This window comes from Anas platyrhynchos, chromosome 9 (assembly GCF_047663525.1).
Source record: "Anas platyrhynchos isolate ZD024472 breed Pekin duck chromosome 9, IASCAAS_PekinDuck_T2T, whole genome shotgun sequence".
Lineage (NCBI taxonomy): Eukaryota > Metazoa > Chordata > Aves > Anseriformes > Anatidae > Anas > Anas platyrhynchos.
Genome location: NC_092595.1, coordinates 8,240,713 through 8,260,073, shown reverse-complemented (window position 1 = coordinate 8,260,073; position 19,361 = coordinate 8,240,713). Strand labels below are relative to the sequence as shown.

At 40.5% G+C, this 19,361-nt stretch overlaps 1 long non-coding RNA gene across 10 annotated transcripts in view; it reads right to left on the bottom strand.

Moving 5' to 3' along the window:
* The window catches only part of LOC106018689 (uncharacterized), a 326,876-nt gene that overhangs the window by 307,114 nt on the left and 401 nt on the right, over positions 1-19,361 (bottom strand). For 5 of the 10 annotated variants that reach the window (XR_011811400.1, XR_011811402.1, XR_011811394.1 and 2 more), the window contains exons 2-3: positions 5,408-5,594; positions 4,166-4,232 (exon numbers count right to left, since the gene is read on the bottom strand). The exons of the other annotated variants lie outside the window; for them this stretch is intronic. This is a non-coding gene — a long non-coding RNA (uncharacterized lncRNA). The remainder of the gene's footprint in view (positions 1-4,165; positions 4,233-5,407; positions 5,595-19,361) is intronic. 10 annotated transcript variants of the gene reach the window in all.

Below are 19,361 nucleotides of genomic sequence, written 5' to 3'. Positions count from 1 at the left end.
TTGCATTCCTTGTGATACACTCAGAGGAATAAATTCTGAAAAACTGTTTTTTTCCTCCCAAATATCACACAATACTACTAAGAAAACCATATTCAAATAATAATCGAGGGAAGAGGAAAACAAGACTGGAATGCATGCATGTTTTCTTATGTTCCAACAGCAACACAATTAGGACTGACCTCCAATTTTGACAGAGTTCAAACTTAAGTGACAAAAGAGTCCACCTTTCCTAAAAACAATCATACAAGTCTCAACACTAAATTAGGAGACGCTTCTGCCATAATACTTCATAGAACGATGGGTTCCTTCGCTTAATTTTTACACACATGCATGGGTCAGCATCAAAGCTCAATGTTCCATTTATACAGAACTGTCCAAAGAGTACTAGGAACTTCACCATATGTCACTGCAGTAAGACTGCAGTAACTATTGTTTTCCTCATGGAACCAACAGTTCCAGAGACTGCTTTAGCATTCATTGTTGGCAAGTGTCTGTTTTGTTTGCATACAGCAGATTTGAGCTCGGTTTTAGCCGCAACTATAAAATGGGAGTGGCCCTACCACACACAAAGCCTTAGTTGTTGCAGGTCAATAGCAACACATCACATCCAGGATGGCAACAAAGACATATGAAATATCAAGTGAAAGTGTCCTTGAGATACCAAAACTTAAGGAAATTAAGAGTATACCTTTCCAATAACCATAACAAGAAAATATATTTTAATTTTTTTTTCTCCTCCCTCATATGACAAAAAAATGTTTGGAAACAAACAGTTATGCTTCAAAAAAAAAAAAAAAAGAAAATTAAAAGACCTGATCAGTCTAGAAGCTCTCCCCACCACTCACCAGTCACCAAGCAACATTACTGGAGCCAAAATTCATCATTTAGTCGTAAGGTTTATGGAGAACAGCAAACTTCTCATAAACACATCAGCTCCTAGAATGTTTTAGTTATTTAAGAATCCATTTTATCTAAAAAGACTAAATGTTCAACTCTCACTAGTATAGGCAAAATTGTACTTTTAATCCAGCTTCATTATTCTGAAATATCTGACTCACGAAAAGTAAATCATCCATCATTTGGGGTTGGTCGTAAGCATTTCACTATTTTTCTGACAGAGTATAGGCTCGGAGAACACTTCTCTTCTGCCAGAAATACTTCTTGACTAATGATTTCTGGGGATACTCGATCATTATTTTTACAGGGCACCAGGACAGCTCTTTGCACAGGGCCAGCAAAAGGAGCCTGTCAGATTAACAAGAATATTCACACACTGCCAGTAGGAGAGGAAAGGCTTTTCTATAGTTTTAGCAGTACCTGTGAAGGAGGGCATTGCCTTTGCTCTACCCAAAAGCAATAGTTTCTTGCTGCCTTTGATGAATCAGGCAACATGCAACTTACCTCTACAAAACGTAGATTTAGCTTTGACACGCTGACTTTTAATTTCCCTTTCACTACCGAGTGTGTGTCTGCTCACAACCATTTACATGCAGCAACCAGCAAAGTGATTCCTGCTACTATTAAAATCAACCAGATGAAGACAGACTTCTCACTCACAATATTATGCAGCGCAATTCTTCAGTTATTTCCTTGCAAATGAGCCTGACAAGTGCTGCTTAATGTGCAAACCAAGTTATATAAACAAAAGCATGAGAGAGCATGAACAGAAATAAAATTGTAAAGAACAAACTTAGCAGTTGTGAGGCTGCACAGACAGTAATTATTTGACTGGCAACACAATAGAAAAGATTAATTTACCATTAAGAAACCCTGAACAGCACATATAAAATGTACTCCACACGAACCAAAGACAATAGTTTCTTAGACAGAAGAGCTGTATTGACACCAGTGTGAATATATTCCTTTTTTTTTCCTCGCCTCAATTCCAAAAAACATGTATTGTAAGGACCAGTCTCAGGTGGCAATAAAGATTCCTGAGTTCTGTTGCCAAGTCATTATGTGACCTTGAGCAAAAAGATTCACTTAAGTGCACAGTATCTCCATTTACCTATTGTAGAATAGGTATATAATCGTAACACTTATCAATAACGCAGAAGGGTTGGGAGGCTTAATTAATTTTTAAGCGCTTCAAGGTCTTCAGCTGCATAATGGCAATCTTTATTAATTAAGTTCTATTTATTGGCTATCACATCCCTTACTTATGTAAATACCAATAATTATCTTTATAGCAGCTCTAGACACTTTTTAATCCTTTAATTTTTTGCCACATTGTAATCCAAAGACTAATTTTTCTGATCTTCTAGAATTGAGTGCATAAAGCAGGAAACACGGGGGTTACATTTGTTCACCTACTGTAGCCGCTTCGCTCTACCAGAGGTATGCACGAAGGCTAACACTTATTAAAGTTTGGCCAATTAATCCAGCTGGAATCTACACAGAGAAAAGTGAACATGGCTGTTTTTTAAAAATGGAGCAATTTTTTTTCTTTTCCAATTCATAATCTGCTGCACAGGCACATTTTACCATTTCCTTCTCTCAAGCAATAAATAGGATATCACCAGCATATTTAAACACAGCAATTCTTCCCAAAACAACGAGCCTCATTAACATAATGATTGGTGCTGCTTAATACCCTTTAAAATCAGGTTTTAAACACAGGCTTTCTAATGCAAGGCTCAAAAATAGCTGTGACCTGGCCATTGCACTGATGGATGCAATGGAAGAACACACACAGACTCCTACCCATCTCCTGCTGCAAGTTTCCCGTTTAACCCACTGACTACTTCTGGCTCTCACAGCCCCACAAGAACACATCCATCACCTCAAATTGAGCAGGATTTCACCCACAAAGCTTAAAATGAAGCAGCACACAGAGCAGCCCTTTTGGATGCAGGATTTTAGCTGTGGAGAAGCAGGACTACATGAAGCTTGGTTCCACCTTAATTTAAGTGAAAACCAAATGGCAGATTTTGTAGTATCAGCTAGGGAGGGAGGGAGAAAAGAGGAAATCAATGAATGAAACATCAGGGGAAAAAATAGATGATTTATCTTTCTATTTTTGGATATACATTCAATTCTTTGGGAACGCTGGGGAAAAACACACAATTTGCTTTCAATCTGACAGTTCTGAGTGATCACAGAAGTAATATCCTTTATGCAATAAAACTAAGCAACTGTTGTCTATCAAAAAGGAGTGAGCATTGTCTTAGGTAGTAACACCTGATCTATTATTAATCCATACTTCAGAATAGACTTAAAATGTATTGACAGCTTCAAACAGAAAATGACAATGTAAAGGCTCTTTTAAACTCCCTAAGGAAAACCAGAACTATGGGTAAAGCTACCATTAAGGAGGGGAGAAAAAGCACACACACACAAAACTAACTTCTATTTCTTTAGAAATGTCCTAAATTAGTTATCATTAGTTAGCTGTTATACGTGTCAGTATAAACAAACTGTTGGGTCATTGATGAGCTCAATTTTGTGAAACATCTGAGAATGTATGTTTAGAAAGGGATACCACAACTTGGGAGCATTTTGAAGTAAATTACAAATCAGCTAACTCAGTCAAAAGATAACTCACTTGAGAATGATATAATTACTTTCAGTTTGCTTAAAGCCAAGGAAAAGTTGACACAGTGATTAAAGGGGGGTGGAGGGGAGGGCAAGAAAAGGAGGGAAAAAAAGAGTTACTTCATACTGCTTGAAATTGGGCTGTTCTGAGGCCTAGGACCTGAGCTTATTTGAAGAAAGATTATCTTGACAAATTGGATAAACATTTTGTGCATGACAGGACGCTGATGGAGAGTCTGTTCTGCAAGCACACCTGGGGGATAGTTTGCTTAGTGTGTGACCAAGGTGTTCGGCTAACCCCGAGTCCTCCCAGGGAGCTTTGTTTACCGTGTGACAGGTATAGGCAGATCCAAAGTCGAGGCCTCGGTTCCTGCAAACTTTCCAGATGCATTTTGCTCCCTCCCCCTTGGGAAGGGATATTTCTTGACTAGACTGGCCCACAAAAGGCTCCACCAGACTTCAACAAACAGCATATAAGGAAGCCTGCAGGCTGGCATGCCCCAGGCCGATAAGATACTTTGAGTGCATTGGTCATTTATCTCCATCCCTCATCCTTCTTGCCCCCTCAGCATTCACCGGAAGTGGCTGCAGGAACACCCTGAGAGAATCCAGTACCAAAATAAAAACTTACCTATAAGCACAGCCTACTGGTTAGTTAGCAGGGGAATCAGTATTATCTGTGTAGATTCTTCACCTTCCTGTGTCAGAAAATGGGGATACCAAGCAATCAGCATTGCATTTTGTTCTGCCTTTACCTTGATGTCAGACACCTGATGCTGAAGACAAAGGTGGCTGATGACCACTGTGTAGGTTACTGGTGACACCTGCTAGCACCACCTGAAGGACTTCTATATCCAGGCAGGCAGCAAGCAAATTTTTGCCCCTTAAAACAGTAGTTGAATCAGCAACTAAGCCTCCACCTTTGCACATCTCAACAATCTGTTTTCAACTTGTTTAATGCGCTTGAAGTCATCCAACTGATGACCCAGGCCCCACAGCTTTCCCAAAGCTGCCACACAGCCCTACCGGCACTTTTTGGGGTGGGCTGGTTTCCTGCTAGATGAGATCTGGCCCTTTGGTGAGCTGGGTCAAAACATTCCCAGAGCTATGGGGCAGAAGGATGGAGACAGAGATGGCATCAGAAAAACAACTTAGAGAAGCTGAAGATGTTATGAGAACACTCTTTAGGAGCACAAGGGTTTACAATGACAGGTAATAACACTTCATTAAAAAGCTCAAATCAGAATTTTATTTTTCTAATGCCAAAATTTTATCTCTCACTGTTCTCACAAGATTAAAGTGACTAATTCCCTAAATAAATCACCCCACCCTACCCCCCACCCCCACCCCAGGTTCAGCCTGGTCTGTGCCTGAGCTTAACCCAGGCCACATAAGCATTCCCTTGGTCATTTCCACCTTCAAAGTGATAAGCAGAGCCATGAGGGCAGCAATGGAGGAGGTGAATATTCTTTGGAAAAAAGGAAGGATCAGAGTGTGACTCACCTCACTTTGTGTGCCTGAAACGCGGGACAAGGCAACCTCTTGAGCACAGTTCTGGTCACTGGCTACTGGGGAAATACATTCATCTGCCTAAGCCCAGCTGCCTAATTTTGGGGGTGGCTAAACTGACAATGGGTGTATGCCATCTCCAGTGACCTGAGCCATGCACACCAGTACACAGTCTCATGAAAATGAGGATAACACTGAACCTGAAGACTTGGGGTGGAACACCTGAACAGTATGCTAGAACAAAACTGAAACAGAAAAACTGATTTATTTTGTATCCTGCAAAGTCATTAGCAACTAGTGTGGGGAGCAAGGGGTGCAAATTTATCTGTTTACACTCTGGCAACATACCTTTCCAAACACTTACCTCTGCCTTGTCCTAATCCATCAGCCACAGGTGATTACATTTTAGATGGAACTGGCCTGTAATACTTCTGCCTCTTGTCTGCTAGACCTCAGAGGCTACTAGACACTGGTGACACTGGCCAAGGACAAGAGAGCTGTTCAGGTGTTTATCCTGAGTGCTAAGGTCTGTTTTCCTGAAGCAACCGCTTCTGTAACACAGCAATAGTTTCTTCGTATTCCTTTCCCACTAGCAGTGATGAGCAAACAAAACAAAGCCAGAGCTGCTCTGCAGCAATGCTTTGTCACTTAGCACAGATTTGATTTAAAGTAATAATAATTAAAAAAAAAAAAAAAAAAAAACACAAGGAAGTAGTGCCAAATACACAGAAAATGTTTGTGACTATTTTTAACTGGGGTAGGGAGGAACCTTCACTGACTTTTGTCTCTCAAACCTAGTCTTCCAAAATAGCTTCCTTCACTGTGTTCAAAAACAGAAAAGTAGTAAAAGGTGCAGCAAAACTGCTTTTCTCCAGAAGGCATTTTTGTCCAAGTGATTCACATTTCCACATCTGCTCAGGCAATGCACCACAAACCCAGCATGTTTCTCCTGCAGGTCAGACCCATAACCCATAATAATTTCAGCTGGTGCTCCTTGTGTTAAATATAAATAGGTGGATAGAGATAAATTCTCTCTATCCAGTGGGAGTAACGTAAACCTTTGTAAGTAATCTGGGACTTGGCAAACAAGCACTGTCATTGGAAAGTGATCAGAAAACAGAGTTGAATGATAGGAAACAAATATTTTTCCAGGATGTAACAACCTAAAGGACACTACCAGAAAGTTAATGAGCTTCCGAAAGTAACCATGTATCTCCAGCTTCCCCTCAGGTGTGTTTAGCTGATGAAAATATTCTTGTGACGCAATCCTTGCATTTTGTGTTTCAGTAGTTGAGTGTGTTGTCAATATCCTGACAGGAGGGATTTTCTTTTCAGGTTGACTGAAATAGTTAGGACACTATTTCATTCCAATTCATACAGTTACTAATAAAAAGCAATTTTCCTTATTTGCCTGCGATACTATACTGCACACACAAGAAGAACAATGGTTGTCAAAACCCAAGTTGACCAAGCAGGAATGTTCTGACTTAATGTACGTGATGTGAACTATTGTCTGACAGCTTGCACAGCCATGGCTGCGTGAGCACCCTGCAGTCAGCACATCTCTGTTTACAGGAAGGAATCCAAGCTACAGAGGAAACAATGACTTTGCAGTCTTACAGAAATTGTCAGGCACAGTTGCAAAAAACTCACTTGTGCTTAAAAACACAAAAACTTAGAGCAAGAGAGGGTTATTTAGTGTTCTAGCATCAGACATCAACACTCAGTGGATGCTATACACTGGTATCAGACAGGAGTCTCAGCCATGAATGTCCCTTGAGATAGAACATGCACAAAAAACACTTGCTTTTATTATTAAAGCTTTCTCCTAAGCAGCAAGAGATACTTCTTTTCCAATTTTATTCTCCCATTTGCTTTCCTCAAATTTCACTGTTTTCAGTTCCAAACTATTCTCAGATGAAAAACATCCAAAATATTCCTTTTTTTCTTCAAAAATAAATCTTTGCACACAAAATTCCCTTCAAGATCTCCCTTTTGCAAAACTCTAAGCATCCTGACATAACTTCCAAAAGTAATTAAAAAAAACTAAAAATGCTTTTTTTGTTGTTTTTCATTTCCCCTTCGAGTGATCCCTGCATTTCTGAAGAACACACAATTGTGCTCGAGGTAGAAGTCAGACAGCAGTAATACATGATCATGAACAGTGATTAGATGGACTTGTGCATCACCAAGCTTCGCATCAGCACAACCTAAATTCCAGTGATACATAATTACATTGTCAAAAGTAAGTCTTATTTTTCAAAAACAGGTCTCACATTATTTCTAAAAATTGGGCAGAAGTGTACCAAAACTTTGCCAACAAGATGTCTGCAAACAAGCTTTTCTCTACTTGACCTGAGTGCAAAGATCAATGCAGGAGCAGCGCCCCAGCTTATTTTCAAAGTTTTAAGACTTCATAATTTCAACCTGGGACCACTGACTCCATTTTAAAAAAATATATATTTTTTTTCTAATTATTTTGCTACCTTGTCTAGATTAAATTAACTTGACAAACAGTGTACATTCACACCTGCACTTCACCTCTGGGTGATTTAGAACACAGATTCTGTACCTGTTGTGATGCAGTTCATTTCTATTTCATATTTTTCAAATTGTATGTGATTTTAATCTTAAACAAAACATTCGTGGCTGCAATTGTTACCCTCTCCCCTTATACTCTAAGGGGGTATCCTCTCAGAACATCTATCAAAGGCCATCACGCAAAAGACAACCAGCCCTTTATGGCAGAAACGGCCTGAACCCCATTAGCCAGGCAGACAGACACTTTCTAGCACAGATCCCAGAATATAGGGAAGTCATTGTTTCATTTCAGAACAGGCCACAGAGCCTGCATCACATGGGGGAAAGTTCTGATGTCCTGTAGATTTAGAGGAAGAGTCCAAATGAAAGCAAGGGGCAGCACAACTTCTGCCAGGCAGGACAAGCCTTTCCTCCCCTGACTTCTGCAGGAACAAAACAGGCTCTTGTGGTTATTACCAGAAAGATGACAGTGCTGGCCGGTGGAACAGAAAACAAGGGCTGCACAGGGACAGTGCCTGGGAAAACCACCAGCTCCAAGCAGGAAGAGAAACACCTGCTCTTATGACTAAGAACATGAAATAAAGCGCTATGTGTAAATATAAATATCTGCATATAATGTACCAATATTTTGCAGCTGAAACTACTTGGTTTTATATTGAGTTGTCTTAGCATCAAAGCCCTGTCCTGTGACCTTCCTCATGACAATAACCTAATGTGAAAAAGTAACAGTACAAGCATCTTTAGGACCAGAGAGGTAAAGCTTTAGCTCGCTGGACCTTCCAGCAAAAAGAAATGATTGGGCCATCCTAAGGATTTAATTTAGCTCCATAAAATATAAACAAAATAATAATAATAATTAAAACAAAGAAAAACAAACAAAAAAAAGAAACAATACGTGAGTAACAGAATTTGGGATTCGCCAGAAGCAAAGCCTGTAAGGTCACAGGCACAAGAAGATCTGAATTCTCTCCTATTTATTTATTTATTTATTTTTTACACTTGCTTCCAAATTTCCAAGGTTAGTGGCAATTGTGCTTTCTGTTGCTTCAGCCCTGTTTTTATAATAGGAATGAAATACATATTTTCTATCTCACAGCTAGACGAACACAAAAGCTGCCTACAACACATGGAGAATAGCAACAAAAGCTGCTGAGTCTCCTGGATGGTGCTTCCCAACCACGCTTCAATGCCAGGCAGAGTTGCAGAATGCACGCAGAACTAGTAAGAGCCAGACTCAAAGCATCTGCCAAAGACTAGACCACATTTGGCCTTTTGATGGTACATATTGTCCAGCACCATTTGATGGAATAAGTAAATAAATAAAAAGTTTAACAATTTGCTACTGGGACAAAGCATGCATAGGCTTCCCTGTGCCAGACTTGAGTCTAAACTACTACCCAGATACATGTATTCATGTAAACAGGGTGAGTGAGCCTGGATTTGTAGACTGGTTCCTCATAATGCAGATTTTAAAAAAATAAAAAAACAATTATGCATTATCATGAGACACAGCTGTCAAGTCCTGAGAGACAGCTGAGAGATAAATAAAGTAATCCCTACATAAACAGTATATAAACCACTTTGTAATCTTTGAGACAAAAAAACTACTATAAGTCAACTCTAAACTCCTTGAAGGGAGTATTTTACAAATAGAGTACAAGCAGAGCATACAATATTTTTGGTGCCTTTAGAAGCCAAATGCCCTGTTCTGACTCAGTGAAGAGTCACGTACCTCCCCAAGCAAACAGCTCATTTTAATTTATTCCTATGTGCGGTAATGGAGCAAGATGCTTTGTACATTTTTTCTGCAAGGTAAATGCTTGTTTACATTGGGTCATGTACTCATTGGAGTGCTGGACTGGGGCACAAGTAGGATGGGCATCTAGGTGCCTTGAGCAACCTCCTCCTCCTCATTTCCACGTTAACAAAACTATTCAGTTTACTATCAAATTAATTTTGTAATGACACAAATTAGACAACATGGAAATTAGCTATAAGTAAACAGTACTTTTGTAATAGGAAGCAGAAATCCTGAAACTCCGTTTTAAGCCAGAAAATCAGGAACAATACTCATTTTCTCAAATCAAGTTTTCTCATGGACAAACTCCTTTAATGCCTCTAACCAAATACATCTATCCAACAAGCACTAAGATATTAAACTTTGTTAATAGTTTTCAAAGCCAATGAGATTCTTTCAATCTCATTCTTAGAAATTTCATAGCAAATCAGGAGATCAGAAGACTTATTACTGGGGTCCATGGGCTGTTCATTTTAATTACAGAGCCAAATTCTATCCCCAAGACCATTTATCTCCACACTGGCACACTGTCTCCTTTTTTTGGTTGGTAGTTTTCTGTTCCAACAGTGCATTTGCTCAAGTAGAAGAATAGTTTCTTGGGAAGTTGAACTCCCCAGTATCAGCACACCGCCCTTCACCACAGATCTTATTCTGGTACTACTATTCAGCCCCCAACAGAAGTATGCTAATAAGAGGCTCAGTGAAAACCAAACAAAACTATCCTTCTAGAAACTCCATGTGAAATGTTGACCCAAGAAAAATAAAGCGTGCCTCGTTGATACACATCTGTCCACTTTGCACAGCAGATATCAGGGGGCCTGCTGCAGGTGCTAAGGAGAGGAGTTAAAGCCAGCTTCCAAAGTTCATATTGATAAATCATAGCATATCACACCAGCCATCTGCACACACCTAGTCACATCTGCAGGTCTCATGGAAGACTTGCAAGAAGCTCAGGGACATTTTACATGCAGCTGAGCAAATGCTTCCCTAGTCCATCAATGCTGGAATTTCACATCCCTCACACTTGTTCAACTCTCACAGTGGCCAAGAAAAATCCTCCCTCGTTTCATGTCTCATCTCAAGGTTCTTCTTTGGACCTGGAGACCCACAAGAAACTATACTGTTCACCAGAACCTTTTTATTTCACCACTTCTTTGTATATATTTAGATACATATACACTGCTGAGTGTCACCTTGACTGAGACTTGATAGCTAGGATGTATCTAGCTAGGATGGTATTCACGGTGGGGAGGAAAAAAAGCAAGAAAGTATCAAAAAGATATTTTTGATTGTAGATATATCACATAACAGGCATATCTGACACTTTCTGTCCCTCCCTCCCCTTGAGACTGCAAACTCAGGTCTACCAGCAGAGAAGTCCAGAGGTCAGCAAAAATATTTCACAGCTCACTTTGCTCATATCCCAATAGCACAGAGACTTTTTGCAGAGACTCAAGCTCTAACTCCCACAGCATCACGATAGGTACATGGTATTCTCATTAACAATAGAGATGACAGTAAATACAATAAACTTGTTTATAGTGTTTAATGCATACAGGCCCAAGAATCAGCAAAGCAGTTCAGCACACATTTGAATCCACTCCTATTCACCAAAACACATAAAGCCAACATTTAACTTTAAGTAGCGTTAAAAATATTTTGCTGAGTGGGGACAAGAAATTTAAGTCACGTGCTTGGGAGCACTGAAGAATTAACACCATAAGGCTGAAATCTGAAAGACTGACAGAAGCTGGGCTTTGTTCTGGTGTGGTGTTGGTTTTGTTGGTTTTTTCCCCCCCTCTTCCACACCCCTAGATTAAGCTCCCCTTTAGATAAAAAACACCTAAATGAAGTATAACATTTGCCAACAGAATCCACTTCCAGATTATTTTGTTTTTCTTTTGCATAAGCCTGCGACTTTCACATAATCCACAAGCAAATAGCTCTATTCTGTAGATTAGAAATTATAAAAGACCATGTAATCAGCTGACAAAAGAACTGAAAACAACCCCAGAGGAAATGCAGAGCTGCTCTTGCAGACTCACAATGTGCTGCTCTGTCAGCCTCCCACTCTTTCAGCAGATACTCCTGACATTTCTTGTGTCATTACTGGACTTTATGAATGAGACCGTAGGATGTTTTCTGGTGAATAATCAGCAAGGGAAGGGGCATGGTATCACGGACAAGGGAGCTGCTTCACTGTCTGCTGACCAGATCCAAGCAATTAGTTCACTGCTTTCTCCTACTACCAACTATGAATCACAGCTCAACATTGTATTAAAGGCTGAATTGTTGCTCATTTCTGAACAAGGATGCTTAAGAAATTAAGCTATTGTAACCTCAGATAAACTGCTCATGGTTTGGTGGTTTTATTTAGTTCACATGTATCTAAATGTTTAGGTACTTACACAAAGTCTCATCAACTCTTTTTGGGCCAGAAAAGTCAGCTGAGCGTCTCACCAAAGAAAGTTACCCCACAGAGGCCAAAACTCTTTGTTTGCCTGCTGTGGACAGAAGCATGGCAAGTGCACATCCTGCCACTGAATTTCACCGCTCAGCTTGCCCAGTCACACACAGCTGTATCTGCATACACACGCAGACTGCAAGACACACACAAGGGAAGAGAAAGCCCTTGCAGAGAAACTTCATCAGCAAGCTTGAGAACTGACAGCACTACTGGTTGTGTAAGATGTCACAGTAAGCACTAGCAACCCAGTCTATGTGATCCTGATATCAGCTTCTCCTGCTCCCTTTTTGAACCTGAGGACCAGCTTCAGCTACCTTTGAAAAACGCCTTTGGAAGGAGCAGCCTTATGAGGTTCATGGGAACAGCCAGTTCAGGAACAGCACCTGTCCTAGCAGAGAGGAAGGATGCAGCATGGACACAAACCACAGCACCCACAGAGCTGCTTGTTCTGCTCTATCTTCTATACGCTGATTCAGGTAAGCATGCTCAGTGGACATCAAGTCTGCTAGCCCAGACAGTTGATCACTGTCAGTGGGAAAAGCAGGGTTCTGACCACCAGTGGTTATTAAAAATACTACAGCACTTTGCCAAGGGAAGGGCTGCTGTTGAGCTGCAGAGCTGATCTATACTCACTGGATTTATTAAGGTATGTGCAAGATGCTTACCTCAGAGCTAAGCAAGTAGAGAAAAAAAATATTCACAGGTAGTTGCTTGAATACAAAGAATACCAAGTTTTAATCTCTTTATAACCTTCTTGCATTTATTTTCTCTAAGCTTAAGAGTCCTATGATTGCTAGAGAATATTTTTATAAGTGAATTTTAAGTTTAAATACTAGAATTTTCAATGAAGGTATGAGCAGGATATCATAAAATTTGTAATTCATGATGTCTTGCTGAGTTATATAAACCAGAAAAGAAAGTAATACGATCTGCCACATAATTGTTCAACACCAGCAAATGCCGGATTTTTGGCTGGACAAGGAATAATTTTAATATGGACACCTGTAATCATTAGAAAATATTTCAAAAATGAGATTTTCATATTCAGTATTATTTACCCACAAAGTAAATGCATTTATTACACTGAGAGAACATATTCTCTGCATGCATTCTTAGCTGTGGAATTGAGTTGCCCAGTTCACAACAGCATGGTCATATTAACAGGCTCATGGAAAAAGATATTAGCAAGTGTGCTGATCATGCTTTAAGAAAACAAAGCCAGAAAGAAAAACAGAAATAAGACAAAGTTATATCAGTGAAGATTTTGATAATCTTACAGGTAGATCCAATTAGGTCTGTATCAGGAGTCTGTCCCATTGATTGTCTAGTTTAGTTGTTCAGTCTTTGGAACTCAAACACTTCTTTAGCCAATCTCTTTTGATATTTATTTAATCAAAAAATATTTTTATTTTGCCCATCTGCCTTGTGACCTGAAGAGATGTGCATTCAAGCACAGATTTCAAAGGCAAGCAGAGCTGAAAACTGAATTGATCCCATTGCAAGCAAATTATTAGCTTTCTGACTGTGGAAGCAAAACTTCACTTAATCTGATGGCAAATAGCATGCATTTCTCCAGCTATTCCTACTTTGACTAATCAGTCAGGCTGATGGATGTTTAGCACTTACCTTAATGCAGATTTTTGCTTTAGCTAACATTTGTAGAAGCAGAATCAATTACAAACTGGAGATTACTGGACTGATGGGCTTTCATGCTATTGCAGTTGACCGTGCAATTGGGTTTCTAAGTGACAGACACCACAGGACAGCTTCGGCTAGGCAAAATCCTTCTTACATTTCCACGTACCTAACTTAATCTTCATTCAGCACTAATTTCCCACTCTTTGATTTGTTTCCTGAGCTGAGTGAAGTACATGTATGTGTACATGTATGTGCTTCGCTCTTTCTTGATGCAGGAATACCTGCATCTGGGTGCCTTCAGCACAGCAGGCCATCACCTGCTTGCACAGGGATGAAGACAATTAAGGCTTTACCTATAAGACCTATTAGTGTTCAAACATGAAAGCATTGCATGAAGGAAGACTTCAAGTGCAGAAGATGGCAGAGAGCTGCTGGGTACCGTGAGACAAAGCCTAGAAGCACTCAAGAACATATAGGAAATCTTGCCAAATAATGCTTGTAATTGCATGATCTTGAGCCAAAGAGCACTGCTACAGTTAAATATTTTTACAGGTGCAAATGGTTCCTACTTTTCTTACTTTGAGGATTGTCATTGCCCCATACCCACCCAATCTCCACTAAGCAATTTATATTAACTAGCAATTACCAGAGCCCTGTTTTCACTTGTTCCTTTCCTGGAAAACACTTGCACAGTTAGAAGTCTTCACTATCTGTATAAGTAACACTGGCGTTTAAAAATCAAGCCTATATCTAATGTTCCCGATCAGGGTGGGGAATGCCCAGCACTTTGTAGAATCAAGCCCAGCAATAAAGGTAATAAGAATTTAACTGGTTCCAAAAGGTCTCAGCCATAGAGCAAATGAGTATCTTCAGGGGAGAAATCCTATTAAAATTTAAGCAGGTAGATGGCATATGAAAGTAGAAGCTTTCCAATTAGCTAACCGTCTCTAGCCTGGAGCTAGTCTCTCAAATGTTTTTACAACACAGTGATACTCCAGTTCACATCTGTCAGCTGGAATATTTACAGCGTTGTAATTATTAAAATCATCTGAACTCCAGAGCTGCAAGCTGGATGTCTTGGATGGGGCAGCCTGACATAAGGTACAAAAATAAGATACTTCCATCCAGTTAGGGTGTAAGCTAGCTTTAGAAAACTGAAAAGCTACAGAAGCCAGGTCTCCAAAAATTTACATCTTGTTTTAGTTTGTCTTCTCTATAACCATGTCTGTGACTGAGCTACAGTCTCTTCTATATATGGTTTCCTTACTATTAAAATCAAGCTGACATTATGAATCTTTCCTCCTCTCCGATTAGGAGACTTCGAGAGTCTCTCTGCCCTACACTCTGCTGTTACAAATCTTGTGGAAGCTTGTAGGTCTTTATCAGTCTGTAAGCTTTGGCTGAAGTTGACCAAAAGCACCAGAAGCTGCTGCAAGGAGATATACAACACAGTATCCTCACCCTGCCCTTAGCCACCCAGAACTATACCAGAAAACCAACCTTTGGGGCAATATAGCAGAGCACCGTGACACCCAGGGAACCGACACAGAAGTGGAATGAGCACCTCTCACCCCAGCTAGAGCACAGAGCAAGATGTCAAAGGCTTAGGCAGGTGAAGCTAAGACAGGTTGACACCAAGATCTGACCCACTACAGTGGGATGAGCTTTACTAAAGGCTTGCATATTAAAAAATAATAATAAGCCAACCCCAACCACACAGAATTGCAGGGATAGAGAGTTTTGGGGTGTTCCTCTCCCCTCCAGCCCCTAGGAGAGAATTATTTAACCCACTGACATCTGTTTTCCTAACATCAGCAGCACCTCTTAGAGTAGACCTCCTACTGAAATCATGCATGGCAGCAAAGTTCAGAAAAAAAGCATACAATTGTTTTCTTCCAGTTCCTTTCACAGCATATTTTCCCAGTGCATCATGAGTTCTTTGGCATGCACCTACCAATGGGTCTGGGGTTGCAATGCATCACAGCGGTCAGAAGGACCCAGGCACAGGGGCCACATGGAGATGGGAGACACCATTCCTCATGCAGAATCTTCTGCGAGTGATATTTGCATTGAAAAATGTTTATCCTTTGTGTTTCTCCCCAGGAACAACACAGATGTGGGTTCAGTTTTTTTAAGACACACTTGGGTAAGTGCAAACACATCTCTTTTGTAATCAGCCTGGGCTGACCCTGTTTAGCCTGAGGTCAATGACCAGTGGCATCTGACCTGCTGAAGTTAATGCGGCAGAACAATAGAAGAGGGTTGGCAAGGCCTTATCCTATTACCTTTTTGATACCAAATTAATTGTTTTTCTCCCTCTCAATGATTCTCTGACCTTTCAGCTATATGTGTTGCTGGCACAGAGTAATGGATTAAATTTAAACAAGTACATTTCTCAACATTGTCTTACAGATTTAGAAGTTATTTAGGTCTTCCTTTCAGTACTAAGAGGTTTAAAAATGTGCTTATGATTGCAACCCCATTTGGTAGTTAAAGAGAAAGAAGACTCAAAATATTAATTAACTTGGAAGTATTAGAGACAAGGAAACCAAAGGAGTGATCACAGAATTTATTACCAAAAAATTCTTACAAATAATGAAGACAGAGACATCCCATCTCCTATGTATAAATCACATGCAGGCAACTTTAGGTGACTAGCATAACCTTAACTGGTGATGTTTCATTAATTGGCAAACCCAAAAACATTACTTGTGGAATAAGTTTAATTAGTCAGACCAATATTTTTTTTTTTAATAGAAAAAAAATATATTTCAATTCTATAAGAAGAGAGTGTGGAATAGCTTTTGATCCCTGTCACAGTTTTGATTGTGTTTTTATTATTATTATTTCCTTGTAGTTGGACCATTTCACCAGATGGAATAAACAGAGATGACACAGTGGACTAACACCATATTACCAAACCAAAAAAAAAAAAAAAAAAGGAGAAAGAAATCAGTTTCTCCCCATCCCACCCACTCCCCTGCCATGCATCAGTTAGAGGAAGGAGGCCTAGAAACATGAACTGAGCTGTTAACATAAAAATTTGCCTGTATGTGACCGTAAAACATTGAGACCTGGATGCATGTTCTTTACTTGGTTGAGCTTGGCATGAACAGATAAGTCTTCCCTGCTCCATACAGCTCAATGCACAACAAGAAAACACAGGTGTCATGTTCTCACAAGTTATAACACCCACAAGAGTAAAAAACAGTTTGCCTTCAGACAGTATTGGGTCTAGATATGGTACAAGTAGTCAACACAACTGATAGCCCAAATAAGTCTTCTCTTCGATAGACTGGAGTGAATGAATGTAGATGGAAGGACTAGTTTTATGCTCCGTAAATCACGAGGTGAGAAGGACCAAACTGGACTTAGGAAGCCTTTTCAGAAACTGTAGACTAGAGAAGGCAACTTCAGTCTACTTGTAGTAAGAACAACTCCTCCAACATATCCCTCACCTGCCAGGTGAGGCAGGACAAGGCTCTGCATCTAGTCAGTCTCCATTTGCACAGAGTGCACATCATCTCCTTTACTAGTGGATCTCTTGAGCACCTTAAAAAAAACAGGGGGAAAAGAAAATCTATTGCTCAAACTGAGCATAAATTTAGTGAAATTATCACCTTCTTCGGTTCCATTTAAAATACTTATATCTGGTCAATTTCTGTTCATACATCATTTCTCCAGCGCAACAAAAATCCCTGCAAAATCTTCTGGTGGAAGTTTTGGTGAAACACACAACTTGGTTGCCACCTTCTACATGCTCACATGCTGCTGTCAACCTGAGAGCACCAGAACCTGAGGAAAGGCCGCACACGTGTGCACTGGCGCTCACAGTCCCCAGCTGAGCTCCTTCTTCTAGCACGAGCTACCTTCCCACTGACTCGCCCAGTGCCATTTTATTCAGATCATGGCTCATTGAGCATTCAATGGCACGGCTCCCGACACACTTCAAAATAAATCAGCACCTCGCTGCCACCCTGCCTCCCTTGCCCTCAGCTTTCAATTAAATTTAGAATTGACTTTAAAGGTACAACCTGAATATATGTGGTTCAAAATGACCTTGTTACACCTTTCCTTACCTTCCTGTGCAGGGCTCTTGTACTCCAGCTCAGGGTTTAAAACCTAGAAACATGAATTTGCTCTAAGCTCCTGTGGCAAACTACAAGCCTCAAGCTGTTTAAAGTCTTTAAAGGTACGTCCAAAGCTAACGTCTGCTCTGCAGAGAGAGATCTGGGAGCCTGGGTCTGGCAGCTTTCAGCAAGATATTTAAAACCTTCCTGTGAGTTAAGTGTTTTTGTAATTTATTTCCTGAACTCTCAGCACAGTAATAACTGTGTTTTGTTATAGCATCACATTAGTCATTATTAAAGTCATTACAGAAGGTAATAAGGATAAGTTATGCACAGATGAAGAGCCAAAACAGTTTGTACACAGCACTTGACTCTTCTTCTTTAGTTTCTTCCTTGTTGCTAGAAAAGAATGACAACCATATTTGACATGGTCTTATTAAGAAAAAAAAAAAAAAAAGTATGATATGAGGGGACAGAAGGTGATTGGATTAAATTAGTGGTACACTTGAAGAAAAGTCTCCCCATGGTCAACTCTGAACCACAAAAGAATTCACACGGCAATGGCTCTCCCTGTACCTGCTTACAGACACCCAACAGGCTCTAGGCATCCACTCAAGCACCTCCATTTTCTGCACACAAACCCCACAACTGAAGCTCAGCTCTGAGCATTACAGAGGAGAGCAATGCTGTGATGTGACCCCGGTCAGCCACCAATAAGCATGTCTATCCATCCTCCACCAGGGGCAGGTTTTGATGTGGTGAGAAGCCACATAGGTAACTCATGGACTTGTGGGGCTGCCCGGATCCCTGCCCAGAGTGATGCAAAAAGCACTCTGATGAGAGCCAGGAAAATAAGTTGGCTTCATCCCTCCCCCCCCCCCCCCACTGTCACCACCACACACCCCTCCTTTGGGGAGGGAAAGGTGACTTGGCTTTCTGGCCGTTGGTCTCTCACACACCCAGCATTTCCAGCAAAGCCCAGCCCCGCTACCAGGGAAGGACGTAGTCCAGGGAGGAGAGTGACACTGCTGCATGCCCACAGCACATCCATGCTGAGCCCTGCAGAGGCCAGAGCAGAGCCTCTAGACACTGCTGGGAACTTCACATGCATTCAGAGAGGGTTTAAAACTCACATTCCCACCGCTACTGCTCTTTCTGAGGCACAAATACGTGAAACACGTCTCTAAACCACAGACAGAAAGACAATGCTTGGAAACATCCTCTGATTGCACAAGCCACTCAACAAACACTCCAAGAGAGTCATTAACACATTGGAATTCTGGAGAACCCAGACACGGGATTTCTGATGGTTAGCATGACCACCACTTGCAATATACCTTCCCAGCACCTGGTACTCAGAGGTTTCACTGTCACAAAGGACCAAAGCACAATCCCCTACTTCTTTCCTTGATTTTACAAAATTAATTTACTCCTTTTTCAGAATATCCCTAGGACTCCTAAAACCATTTCAGTGCCAACGCAGGCCACCACTGCACTTCTCTGTGCTCAGTGGGATGTAGTACGTTGGTTAAGAAGGTATCTATTACCAAAACAGCAATTTTTGTTTCATTCCACTTACAGTTACAACACACCACTGTTGTCCCAGATGAAGAATACATGTTTTCTGAGCGTAGAATTAACTTTGGATTCATTTGCAACTAAAGGCATTAATTGTTTCCAACTTCAGCATGAACTTACCACATCAAACTCAATTGTTTCAAGAAAAACACTAGCAGATTTAAGCACATTCACAGTTTAATCACACAGTACACTTACAGCAACGTTAAACAAACAAACCAACCTT